Below are 12141 nucleotides of genomic sequence, written 5' to 3'. Positions count from 1 at the left end.
ATGACCTTTTGCATTGTTTCATTTTAGTGTAATAGCTTGTTTGGTGGATTTTTCCATCCAGAAAAAGGACCCCGCGTCCACACCACTGAGCGAAATGCCTCCTTCACTGCCAGAAGCTCAGGTCTTTGTTCGCCTGATGGCTTTGCTTTGTCAGAAAACATCAGGCGTTCATTACCAAATGGGAGGGTAAATTAAACAGTGGCGCTGAACTGGATAGGAAGAGGGGAGCCTTGTCTGTGCAACGCTGAGTACTCAGACAGCTGACTAACGTGACTTCCACTCCGTCAGGGAAGCCAGCCTTCTCTGCTAAGGGCAGAACTGCTTGCATCAATCTGCTTTGTATGTCATTTCCAGCCACTTACTTCCTCGAAACCTAATTACCAGACTGGAACAGCCTAATGATCCATCTTTATCATCTGTGTTTTTGTAGCCCTAGTCATGGAGTGGGTCCCCACTGTGGCAGCTGCTGTATGATCACAGAACAAAAATGGTCCCTTCCAAACTCAGGATGAGACAAGAGACGGCCAGTCAATATTCTCAGCACACTGCCAGCCAGCTACCGCAGATCAGAATCTACTTTCCCAAGTGTCCAGTGTCGGCTGCTTGGTGTACAAACCCACACAGATTATTCATGTTGAATGGGATGGGGACAGGAATTCCCAGCAAACTTAACTGGGCTTATGTTTCTCCAGCATGTCTATCGTACTCAGACTTCTTCCTTTATACTGCCTTGGTACAGCTTTCACTTGAGAAACTTTATACTTTGTGGTTTCCCAGAATAGCACCTCAATTTGTTTTCTTTCTTTTCTTAAATTGAACTTGCTATTTTCTGTGATGCATTGAAACTGTATTAAAATGGTAATCTGTCACTTTACATTGTCAGAGGTTTTCCTTGTCTTACTGGAAGGCAAGAGGTCCTTGCAGAGAAGTTTATGTGACCAGAGTTAGTCTACAGCCAGACAGCCTGTTTTTGAGGAGCATCCTGCTTTCTCTCTTTCTGGATTCTTTATATCATTATTTTGAATGCTAAAAACAGAGGAGTACTGCATCCCAACTTTCCAGCAAGAGTATTTTGTTACCCATCGGCACTGTGTTTATGCATTGTACATAACAGGAAAAACTAATGATAAATACACACGAGAAAGAAAAGCAGAGAGACAAAACAGTTCCCAAAAAACCAAAGTGGCACAACTCCACCTTGCATTAGTTTGGCTGGCTGCAGACAGAGGCTGATCCCACGACTTCCGACTGAGCCCCTTATCCTGCAAAAAGGACAAGGAAAACCACGAGAATTTAAAACGATAGATCACAATCTTAACACAGTTTTCAATAAATCACAGTTTCTATTGCTGGAGGGTGGCTACAGAGTCTTTGCTTAGAGAAAAGTATGGCTTAGTCATCATATCTCCCTTCAAGGAGATATGAATCCAAAATATCAAAGCAGCAGAGATGTAACAGTAGCTTGCTTGCTGCCTTTACTCTAGAGCTGTGTCTACACATGCAAAAAACTTCAAAATAAATGGCCCTTTTTCGAAAGAGCGGGACGAGCGTCCACACGTGTAAACCCGTCTTTCAAAAGAAAATCGAAATAATGGGGCACAGACTTCGAAATCCGAACCCCGATCCCATATCAGGAAGATCGCTTCCTTTCGAAATAATAAATCGAACGAGTACACGTGTAGACGCTCCACAGTCCGCTCTTTCGAAAATCAGGTCCGCCATGGCGTCGATCAGCTGGTGCGTGGGGCCTCTCCAGCCAGCAGCAGCGGGGCTCTATAGTCTCTGCGTTTGGCTGCCTTAAAGCCGCACACATGCGGGAAACCTGTGGCAGGAAGCTGACAGTGTGCTAGGAGCAGCCTGCACGCAGGCCAGCAGCCAGCCTCCGCTGCGAGCCCCCACAAGGCTCCCTGTGGGAGAGAAAAAAGTTCCCCTTCCTGGACGGAGTGGGAGCTGCGGGACCACCTTAACCTCTGGCAGGACGAGAAGGTGGTACGCCACATGGGCGTGAAGTGGCGCAATGCCGCAGCCTTTGGCCACCTGGCAATAGGCCTCCACACCAGGGGCCACCCGGAGCGTACCACGGAGCAGGTACGCTCCAAGGTAAAAGAGCTGCTCCAGGGATATGCCCGGACCAGGGACCAGGCCGGACACTCTGGGGCAGGTCCAGCAACATGCCCCTTCCACAGGGAGCTATGGAGCATCCTGGGGCCCCAGGAATGTTCACCCGCTGTGGCTTTCCTGGACACCTCCAGGGAGGAGCTGCAGCCAGAGGAGCAGGAGGAGCAGCCCGGATAGGGGACCCAGGAGGGTGAAGGGACCATGGACTGGTCCAGTGAGGAGGGGGAGCTGAGCATAGTGATTCCCTCCCGCTCCTCCAGCCGGGCGACCGAGGGCTGGACATCTCCGGACGTTGCCGAGCGACCCTCCGGTACGTCCAGGGAGGGGCGCACACTTACTTCACAGGGTGGGGGCAATGCGACAGCTAGGTGCCCGCACACAGAACCTGTGGTCCATGGCTGCACACAGGCCAGCCCCCCACATGGGATGCGGCACCCTGCGTTGGCGCACCGGTGACGCCCAGCACCTGCTGCCAGCAGACAGTGCTGTAAGCCGCACAGGGGTAGCGGCCGGTCGGTGCTGGACGGTGCCCAGGGCCCACACACCGCAGGCCGGGAAGGGCCACCTGCAAGAGAGACCCCTGGAATCACACCCAGGCTGGGAGGCCTGGTTCTGCGGGGTGGGGCAGTCAGTGCTTCTTGGGGGGGGTGTCAGTGTCCCTTGGGTGGGGCAGGGGCCCCATGGGGTGGGCTTGTGCGGGTAGGCCACAGCCGGGTCCCCTCCATCCAGGGCACATTACTGACATGATCTCCTCTTCACACCATCCGTGGGCCAGGAGAGACCCGCGCCATCCCTCATCCTGGAAAGCCTGCCTGCCTCCGTCGGAGGTGTCCAGATGCCACTCCAGGCAGCGCGCTGTCGGGGCCACGGCCGGAGGTCCCCCCACCGGGCCGAGGAAGACCCAGCCAGCCTGCTCCAGGCTGAGGTGCACCTCCAGCTCTCCTGGGCCGACATGGAGTGGCAGAGGGCTGCCTGGGATAGGCTGCTGCATGCCATTGAGGGCATTGGCCACTGTGGCCCACCTCCTGGCCCCCCCGGTGTCTCCCTCTGCTGGCCCTTCCCCCTCCGCCCCCACCAAGCCTGCCCTCTCCGCCCTCACCAAACCTGCCCCCTCTACCCCCACCGAGACTGCCCCCTCCACACCCACTGAGCCCAGCCCCTCTGTTCCCACCAGGCCCACCTGCCGGCAATATTTGCCAGTGCTACTGGCACCCTTCCCCCTGCCGGGGACCCCCATTCCACCACCCTTGCCCCGGAATGAGTGCCTGGGCCTCCTCCGAGTTAGGTTCCCCCCACCTCCCCTCCGAGTTAGGTTCCCCCCTCCAAGTTAGGTCCCCCCCATACATATTTACCAACACCCAGTTATTTAAACATTTCTTTATTATTCACCACTCCATGCTGTGCTCCTTGGTGGGTGGTGGATGTGTGGGTGCAGTGCTGGTGGGGGTGGGGGTGGCAGGGCTGGTGGGTGACGGATGTGCATGGGATGTGGGCGTGCATGTGGGTCAGAGGTGGCCTTGGGCAAAGGCCTGCCTGAGGGCCTCCCGGATACGGTGGCCATCCCGGTGGGGCTGGTGGATGGAGGCGGCGCCCGGCTGCTCATAGACAGCGTCAGTCGGAGGGCCCCCCCAGGGACATAAGCTTCCTCCTTTCCCTCCACGATGTTGTGGAGGACGCAACAGGCACCCACCACCTGGGGCACGTTGGGGACCCCGACCTCCAGCCACGTGAGGAGGCACCTCCACCGCCCGCTGCACCACATAGTGGGCATGGTTGAGGCGCTCATTGAACGCCTCCTGGGTGGGGTCGAGATGTCCCGTGTAGGGCCTCATGAGCCACGGCTGCAGGGGGTATGCCATGTCTGCCACCATGCAGAGTGGCATGGTGACGTCCTCCGCCACGGGGATCTCCCGCTGGGGAACGAAGGTGCCGGCCCCCATGCGGCGGCAGAGGCCGGAGTTCTGGAAGACCCGGGCATCGTGGGTACAGCCAGCCCAGCCCGTGTAGAGGTCAGTGAACCGGCCCCTCACGTCCACCAGGGCCTGGAGCACCACTGAATGGTGGCCCTTCCTGTTCACGTACTGGCCGGCGCTGTGTGGCGGGGCGTGGATGGGGATGTGTGTGCCGTCCAAAGAGTCGACGCAGTTCGGAAAGCCCAGGTCCTGGAAGCCGGCAATGGTGTTGTCCACATCCCCCAGGTGGACGACCCTATGGAGCAGCATCGCGTTGATGGCGCTGACGACCTGCAAAGGGGGAAGGGGAACACGTGCTCTAGTGCGGGTGTGGTGGCCGTTGCCGCCCACCTCGGGCCCATTCTGCCCCCGCTCCCGTCCGGCCCCTGGCCCGTGCAGCCCCCGCCCCCTCCCATCCAGCCTCTGCCCCATCCGGCCCCTTGCAGGGGAGGGCTCCCCTTGCCCCCCCCCGCCCCACCCACCCAACCTCACCTTACCTCCATAAGTACAGACCCGACGGTGGTCTTGCCCACACCGAACTGCTGTCCCACGGAGCGATAGGAGTCCAGGGTGGCCAGCTTCCAAAGGGCGATCGCGAACCATTTCTCCAGGGTGAGGGCTGGCTGCATGCAGGTGTCGTGGTGCCGGAGTACGGGGGCGAGTCAGTGGCAGATCTCCTTGAAGGTCGGCCTCGACATGTGGAAGTTCTGCAGCCACCTTTCTTTGCCCACTCCCCCAGCACCACGTGCTCCCACCAGTCGGTGCTGCTGGGGTGGGTCCAGAGGCATCGGGTCACCCAGGGGGGCACCCCGTGGCCCCAGGGGGACCGCACAGGCACCCAATGAGCTTGGGTGCAACTGCAGCCAGGGTGCACAGCACTGCCAGCAGGGCGTCCATGATGAAGGTGTCCTCCTGCAGGAGCTGTCGCTGGGCCTCCATGGTGGGCACGAGTGGGCTCTGCCAGGCTGGGACAGGCTGGGCAGCACTCGGCTCATGTGGAGGGGAGGGCGGAGGGAGGGGCCCTTTAAAGGAGGCGGCTGGCTGCGGCCCTGGAAGGGCTTGTCGGCCATGGGACCCCGTCTGTGGCGTTTTCTGCCTCCCTTCTTTCAAAAGAGGGCTTGGAGCCGTCTGGACGCTCTCTTTCGAAGGACCTCAATGGCACTTTGAAAGAGCAGATTGGAACGCCGATCTGAAAAATGGCAGCGGTGGGTCTCTTTCGAAGGCCACTTTTTTGAACGCCGAACTTCGATTTTTGCCCGTTCAAATGGGCGCTCACGTGTAGACACAGCTTAGGAGGCCTAAGACAGAGACCTCAGGAAGGCTTGATTTTCAGCATGCTCTCCACTCCTGCCCTATGAGGACCACAGCCTTTAAGATGCCTCATTGTGGACATGGCAAAAATAGATTCACCCAAAGTCATGAGCTGCTTTGGAAAAAATCTTGGTCTGCTTTTGTCATCAAGCAAACTTGTATTTAAAAAAAAAAAAAAACAGACCAAGATTGTTATAGGTGTATCAGCAGACCTGGTATAAATCAGGCTGTTGGAGCTCAAAGCACCTGGCTTTTGGGGGCACTGGTAAAGTTTTGGACCTGCATGCAAAATTGGGTGGCTGATTTTTTTTTTTTTTTTTTTCAATTCTGGCTGTGAAACTAAACTTTAAGTACGACTGACCAGAATTCCACGGCAATGAAAATGCAGGTGGTCCGAGGGCTGTTTGTTTGATTTAGGAGCTTATTAAAAAAGTCTTTATTTACTGAAATGTGTTACATGGATATATATGTACTCCAGCTAGCACAATGGGGCAGTAATCCTCAGCTGGGGCCTCTTCGTGCTATTGTAATGCAAATAATTATAGTCGTGATAATAAAGGTATATATACTCCAGGTAAAATTCATCCCGAGTCACTGAAGATAGCAAAAATCATATGCAGACTTCAACCTGAGCCATTTCTGTGTGGTCATGTGAAAAACCTGATGTGAACAAAGCACAGCATGTGGAGTTATCCGCAGATCCTCTCTTTAAAACACATTCCTGGCCGCAGAACCTAGAGGAACTCCTGCAGCAGGTCAGATACCATGCCTGGGTGGCAGAAATCACCTTGGATGGTTCAGGGGAAATCAGTCACTGGTTTAGTCTTGCATATACCCCAGTGTACGATGATAAAAGCAACACCTTGGCATACTCATCTGTGCTCACAGAGGAATGTCTTCCAGAGCCTCAGCATCAGGATTTTGGAAAAACACGAATTTGTTACTGAGAGGGTGAAAACCGTAACAGAAGTTACCCTTCCTCCATCTGATATAGCAGTGCCTGTCTCTGCTGGGTCTCAGAGCCTTGTGTTCGACTTGAGGCAATGGATACAGACCAAGTCAATTACCCAGAAAGTTGAACTACTACTTACCTTAAAAAAAAAAACAAAAAAAAAACTAGAGTCATTTTCAGTATTACAGCCTGTGCTGCCTAAACCAGGGGCGTTTTCTTCAGGGAGTGAAATTTCCATTAACCCACATTAGCACAGCAAGGCCATTTTCTTGGCTGTGAGTATATTGTGGCGAAGACATAGGTTTTTTCAACGCTGGACTTCAGCAGAGTTAAGTGCATGGATGAGTCCATTAGGTTAATGCCATAGGAGGCATCTGACACATGGCATTTTTGGAGATTTTGGAAAAGATTAGATGGCATTTTACTAGTGAGTGCAGAGTTTAGAGCGTTTTCTGCAGATCCTTCTCAAGCTAGGAGCTTCTGAGAGTCAGAGGCAGCTGAGAAGCACTGATATTGTGTGGGAGAGTGTAATGCAAGGGTCCCTTACAGAACCCTGCCATGCACACCAAGGCCTTCCGGCCCCGGCAGTGCTGAGCTTTTATATAGCACTCTTCTCATTGGTACATCACCAAGGCCTTTACAAAAAAAGTCTTTGGCATTATCTCCATTTTATAGATGGAAAAACTGAGGCACGGGGCAAGCACTTGATCTACCCAAAGTCCTTCAGTAGGTCATGAATAGAACACAGGTATCCTAGATGTTACAGGGAGATGTGGTGGGAAGTGAGACACTGGACTCCAGCAGTGTTCCCTATAATTTTTCTATCCATGTGCAGAATAAATTTGGTTACATGCAGTGAGGCATGGGCAGATCTGCACCACCAGTAGAAACACATGTTGCTGGCTGTCGGCGCTCTGCTCATAAGCTGGATGACGTTTGACTCTCTCCTGGCCAGCTACCCAAGTGCTCAGCTGAGAGGGAGCGTTGCACTCCAGTCCCTAGCTCCCAAAAAGCTCTACCGAAATCATTTCAAACCTGAGCCACGATGGCCCCTCATATGCTAGTTCTGACCCCCTGCCAATAACACCATCACTTACATTTTGACCTTGCAATATCCCCTGCTAATTGCTTGAGCAGAAGTTGACAAGGATGTTTATTTGTGGGTCGCACCTTATACCACAAGTTCTTTGTCTTCCAACAAAGTATTACTGGAGTTTGGTGGCATTTAGCACAAATTCAGATGTCAGAATCTTCTCTGTTGTGATGCAGGCTCCTACCACAGCCCAGTCTAGAAGCCACTGAAATCACATCATCTGTGATCTAACGTAGAGGTAGATCACCAAGATAATATATATTCACAAACCCACCAGCCTGTGTCATGTGTTCCTCCAGAAACTTCAATGCCGCAACCTGACTTATTGCAAATCCCATTTTCCTTCAGCTCCCTTTCACATGCTGGGTGATTCTGAACCATGAGTTCTTTTGTGCGGAGTCGGAGTTGGTGAGAAGTGGCAAGATTGATATTATGCTGAGGCGATTGCACCTTGGCCCTGCAGTAATTGTGCTAGACAGCGCTGTTTAAATACCACCAGACAGAATATTACTCAAATTAAAATGAGGACTTAAATGTCATTATTTGTGTCATTATTAATAGCCCCTAATTGTGTTCTCTAATCATCCTGAAATTATGTTAGTATTAATATTCACATCAAAACTGCCTAGGGAAAAGAGAACTTCTTAAAAAAATTATACCATATGTCAATTCTCATGAATGAGAAATGCTTGGTTTTTTGCATCTAGCAGATGAAAAAGGGAGACGGGAAGATACAGATTTGGTTCTGGTTAATGCATCTATAAGTATTTGAAAATATTTCATTTTTTTGACCTCCTTGTCCTGTAGCTCCATTCCCTGGAGACTTGATTCCTTTGGAAAACTGTGTTTGGAAGAGCCATCTTTCAGGGAAGTTCTCATTCCCTTGCGTCGGGAGAGAGAGTGACCCAAGCAAGAACCTTATAAGAACCATGATACAAAGGCAATTGCTACATGGCAATACAAAAAAGAGCCCATAATGGCTCTTTGAAAGTTGCTTTTGAAATTGTTATGTGGAAGCTCGTTGGTGAGTGCTAGAATTCTGACTTCAGAAGTGACTCAACCAAGCAGCAACACTTAGTCTGTAGTTTATTTGCATAGTGATGTCTTAGTGGACACAAAAGTGTATCATAATACTTTGTAACTTTCCTAAGTCTCTCTTTCTCTCTCACACACACACTCACTCACACACAATCTTTCTATGACTTTTTTGACAACAAAAAGTCCCTCTGATTGCACAGGACTTAGGGATCCAAGAAACATTTGAAAGAACCGGCCGAAAGAATCGATCTTCTGGGATCTTTATGGATACTGTTGGAAGACTGAAATTGTCAGCTGGGAAGATCATCAGATGAATTATTATTTAGTGTTTCTAAAATGCACCCACAGATCGCAACCCCAATGGAGCCCCAGGATAGAAAATGATGCACAAACAGACCCTACCCAAACAACTTACCTCTAATATGTAACGTTTATTAGACAAGCGAGAAGGAGGATGAGAGGGTGGACTCTCAAAAGAACAGAGTGCTTTAGCACAGACTAACCCTGTGCATGGTTGTTCCCCCATCAGCAGCCATCACAGGATCAATCCCAAAAGTTATAAGAGTCTCACATGAAGGGCTGGGCAGAAATTGTTCATAAAACCATTTTTGATGGGTTTTCTTTTAAACTCAGTTTTGGGGATAAAACATTAAACTTTTGCTGAAAAGCTAAAAGCCTCAGACTGCAAAACCAAAAATTGTTTGGCCAACATTGTTCTGTTTCCCACAGAAAATGTTGATGAAAATGTATTGTTTTTCTTGAAACTTTTAGCAGAAACAACACCAATCATTCTCCAACTGGCTGTATGCCAGGCTCTGGTGCATATAACGCTCAAACCTCTCACTTGGTAAAATAGTCAAGTTGCTAAGCTCTTATGCCTTTAGTCAAATATAACTCAGAGCATTAAAATAACTGCAGGATGTGTCAAGTATCGGAGGGGTAGCCGTGTTAGTCTGGATCTGTAACAGCAACAAAGGGTCCTGTGGCACCTTATAGACTAACAGAAAAGTTTTGAGCATGAGCTTTCGTGAGCACAGACTCACTTCATCAGATGCTCACGAAAGCTCATGCTCAAAACTTTTCTGTTAGTCTATAAGGTGCCACAGGACCCTTCGTTGCTGCTGCAGGATGTGTAGAATTCAAAACAAAAAAGCAGTCCAGTAACACTTTAAAGACTAACAAAATAATTTATTAGGTGATGAGCTTTCGTGGGACAGACCCACTTCTTCAGATCATAGCCATACCAGAATATTAAGGCACAGAGAATCAAAAATAGTAATCAAGGTTGACAAATCAGAAAAATTATTGTCAAGGTGAGCAATTGATCATACTTATCAAGGTGATAATTATTATAAAAATAAGTAAATAATCATTAAATATAAGTAATTAAATTAATAAGTACAATAATTAATAGTTATTAAGGTGAGCACAATAATAATAATAATAATAATAATAATAATAATAACAATAATTTCTGTTTTAAGTCATGACAGAAGGAAGCTGCTTACTGAATTTGGTGGTCCTAGCTCTTAATGTTTTAGAGTTCTTGAACAACAGGCAGACAGCGACACTCATGGGCTCTCCTTTATATAGAAGGTCACTTATTTTAAAGCAGGCTAAACCAAATTGAAACTTTTTGAACTTATTGAAATAAAACTTGCCAATTGACCTGTTTTTTCTTTAAATTTGCATTTCACACTTTTTAGGGGTAAAAATGTAACTTTTCAGCCCAATGCAGGATGAAAATCTTTTAAAAATAAACTCTAAATTATTCATGGGATGGAAACATCCATTTGGTGACCAGGTCTAGATAAACCTTCCCTTCCCTTCCATTTGCGGATCAAAGCCTGTGAGTCTGATTACTCTTGCATGCTTCCTGGATTGGCAACACGACCATACTTCCATTGACCTCAGTGAAGTTGATCTGGGGTTAACAAGGTGTGAGAGAATGTAACACATATTTAACATTCCCAGCCCTAGACCCATAGCATGGGGACCAGGAACTTGGCACTTTGCACCAAACAACTGAGACAGATGATCTTGCAGAACCTGAACTGGGCAACTTTTCAACCAGTCCTGCTTCCTTTCCCCAAAAGGCTGGGCTCTCTTACTCCCCTGCGTATTCTTCTCAATGAATTTAAAGAGCAACAGGAAGATGCTTAATGTTCTACAGGTGTTGTTGCCAGGCAACAGCCCCCTTTTTGCCACAGAATGGATCAAGCCCCATAATTGCTTTACTCAGGCACTAGAAAGGGCACTGAATAACTCATCTATTTGCGATGACTGAGGAATGTTGTGGGTTGTTTACAATGTTTATGGTCTCTTACCAGACATACATATACGTGTTAGCCCTTGCACCAGACATTACCGGTCTGCTGCACCTCCCCTTCTGCCAAATGACTCAAAGTGAATTTGAGATCTGTGCCAGATCCTGAGCTCCGCCTGCAGCACAGGCCTGAGAAGGGACTCCAAGCTATGTCTACCTGGACAGCCTCTGTTGACAGAGAAACCTTGGCAGTACCTCTGTTGACAGATCATGTCTGTCAACAGAAAGCAGTTGGACTGCCCTACCCTCTGTCCACAGAACGACTAACTGGAAGCTCTGCAAACAGGGCTGCCCCAGGGAACCGGAAGCCCACTCTGTCGACAGAAGTGACTGAAGGGCACTCTGTCGACAAAACACTGTTGACAGAGGTGTTACACCTGATCAGGGAGCGGTAGAAGGCTGCCGGCTCAACAGCTGAATTTTGACAACTGACTCTCATCAGAATGCTTTAACCACGTACACACTCAGTGAGTTTTCACGACTTAAGCCCAGTTTTGTTGACAGAGGCTCAGTGTCCACGTCCTGCTGAGTTCTTGATAATTACCACCAGGTAGGATGCCGATGGACACAAGGACCTCATGTGAGAGCACAAACTCATTTGATGTTGGCTGTTCCTCAGCTAAGGAAAGTAGTCATTCACCTCTGACAGCAGCAGCCTTTGAAGCAGTGACCTACATGTGAAAGATTCAGAACCAGTCAGAGCCTATTCTGCAAGCGTTACCTTCCCTCTTTTTGGCTTATCTATTTAGTTCCCTCACTGCCACGCAGAAACACCATGAGAAGGCTTAACACAATGTATTGGTGGGTTCCAATCACCTCCCAGAAGCTCAGTGCCAGAGGATATGCTATCATTCATCCCTCCAGATAGCCTCTCGCTGGCTTTGAACGTACCTTACAGCACACCCTAAACACTGAGACACCAGCATCAGTCAAGATCGATGGCCATGATCTACCTGCCAAGAGGCCTTTACATACTCGGGTAATATCATCAGACAATATGGAGGCGTCATAAATGATATTCAGAGAAGAATCGGTTCAGCCAGAAATGTCTTCATGAGGCTGAAGCATTCACTCCAAACTGAAGGTTTATCAGAGCTTCATCTTATCAGCATTATTATGTGGATCAGAATGCTGACAGATGACAGAGGACAACCTCGATAAATTGTTGACCTTTCACACACCAGCAGCCTTCAGAGGATCCTCTGTGTTTTTTGGCCAAGAATAATTTCAAGTCGGGACCTGCTTGCACAGTGCAAACCAGATGACCTGGCCACCATCATTATGAAAAGATACTGGAGATGGACTGCGCATGTGCTGAGGAAAGATAGAAGCTCCATCACAAAGACTGCTG

The sequence above is a fragment of the Carettochelys insculpta genome, chromosome 25 (genome assembly GCF_033958435.1).
Source record: "Carettochelys insculpta isolate YL-2023 chromosome 25, ASM3395843v1, whole genome shotgun sequence".
Taxonomy (NCBI): domain Eukaryota; kingdom Metazoa; phylum Chordata; order Testudines; family Carettochelyidae; genus Carettochelys; species Carettochelys insculpta.
Note: the sequence above shows the minus strand (reverse complement) of the source record.